Genomic DNA, 1,904 nt, shown 5'->3' on the forward strand with positions numbered 1-1,904 from the left:
AACCATAGAGATAGTATACATAGAGTACAGAAGCCAACCGCAAACGTGAGTCGCAAATAGAAAGAGAGAAGAACACGAGAATGACTACCTCTTTCTCTCTACCGACGCATGCGCAGTACTCATATAGGTGTATATGGGTTCGAATACGTACGCTGTATGCATGCAGAGCATGCGCTCTGCTGCTGTTAAACAAAGAGAGGTAGTAAATTTCTACTTCGTTTTCTTTCTAACAGCGTATCAATTCCACTTACAGGCGAGAATATGGGATCTGTACTCTATCTATAATATCTTTATGGTTTAAGCCCACAAGTGCTGCCATCAGTGCGGTCCCGCCTGATTTTGAACATGCTTATTCGTTTTATCTTCTCCATTAAAGGTAAAAAAAGAAGGCTAGAGATAAGGTAATAAAAATAAAAACAGTACTTTGTGAAAATGTAAAAGTTTAATCAGTCCTCTTATAAACACCGAAACACAATTTAATCAATCGCGAATCAGCCTCTCCGCCTTCGGTAGTACATTAACTTCGACCAACTCAGGCATCGCGCGCGTGATGATTCATTGTTCCTCCTTCCGACGATGGATCCTCTGCATATACATCTGTAAAAATTGAAAACGATCTCAGAATCGTATGTGTAAAGTAATGAGAGAATAAAGCTTGTATTATCGACATACTTATAGGTATTGATTCATTATTCGTCCTTCCTAACATTGGATCCTCTGAACATGCTTCTGTAAAAATTAATAACGTTTTTACAATTATAATGAGAGAGTACTGAAAAAACAAAGTCTCTGTTATCGACATACTTACAGGTGTAGATTCAGTATTGTTCCTTCCCGACACTGGATCCTCTCCATATAATCTGTAAGAATTAAAATTGTTTTTAGAATTGTAAGGGCAAAGTAGTAAGGGAATAAAAATTGTATTATCGACATACTTACGGGTGTTGATTCATTATTCGTCCATCCCAGCACTGGATCCTCTGCATATGCTCCTGTAAAAATTAAAAACGGTTTTACAATTATAATGAGAGAGTACTGAACGGATAAAGTCTCTGTTATTGACGTACTTATAGATGTTGATTCATTATTGCTCGTTCCTGACACTGAATCCTCTGCATATGCAACTGTAAGAATTAAAATTGGTCTTACAATTGTACGTGTAAAGCCTTAGAGCATAAACTACGTTTATTAACGGTATACCTTAATGTAGTACGTTCACATCTTCATTGTGCATTTGTTTTTGAAATTGTTCAGTATATATATAATCTTTTCAAAGTAAGCCCTTTGGTAAGTAACCTAGCGATTATCTTTCGCTTTCTTCTCTATGTGCTCTTCCATTTATATACATATATGTTCCTAAAAATACAGGGTGTCCCAGAACTACTACTACGCACGAAAATGAGGAGGAGCTGAGGTGATTTTAAATAACTTTTTCCTTTGCGAAAAAGTTGTCCGAGGCGTGGTTATTGAGTTATTAACAAAAATCCCCACCCAATCAGAGCGCAAGTATACAAGGCGGGCAGGAGCGCGGCAACCGCCTCGTGCATTGCCGCGCCCGTATGTCACGCTCGTGACGAGAGCATAGGATTAAAGAAATGTTGCATGCAAAAACGAACTAACAAATTGGTTAAATATCAGAAGAAAGAAAGGGATTGACGTTACTTACATTCACTGAACAAATGTAACATGCTCAATGAAATAACAAACAACTTTACAAATTACAGGATAGGTAAAATTATGAAAAATGTGAAAAGAATCAGAGTTGAACTTACTTCTTCCTTGGTCAGTGCACCTGCTCGTAGAAGAACGTCAATGGGTCAATGGGTCGACCTTCGGCACTCGAAGATAGGACACATGGCTCGCAGCAGCTGATGCTTGGAGTAAGTCAATGACCTGCACCCGAT

General features: G+C 38.3%; 1 long non-coding RNA gene across 1 annotated transcript; it reads right to left on the reverse strand.

The window, feature by feature from the left end:
• Positions 1-679: 679 nt before the first annotated feature.
• Positions 680-960, reverse strand: LOC113463852 (uncharacterized). Its single transcript, XR_003388681.1, has 3 exons — positions 940-960; positions 809-860; positions 680-729 (listed from the first exon to the last, which is right to left on the reverse strand). It is a non-coding gene; the product is annotated as an uncharacterized LOC113463852 (long non-coding RNA).
• Between the last annotated feature and the right edge of the window lie 944 nt (positions 961-1,904).

The sequence above is a fragment of the Ceratina calcarata genome, unplaced genomic scaffold, assembly GCF_001652005.2.
Source record: "Ceratina calcarata isolate Rehan_Ccalc_2016 unplaced genomic scaffold, ASM165200v1 scaffold1765, whole genome shotgun sequence".
NCBI lineage: Eukaryota > Metazoa > Arthropoda > Insecta > Hymenoptera > Apidae > Ceratina > Ceratina calcarata.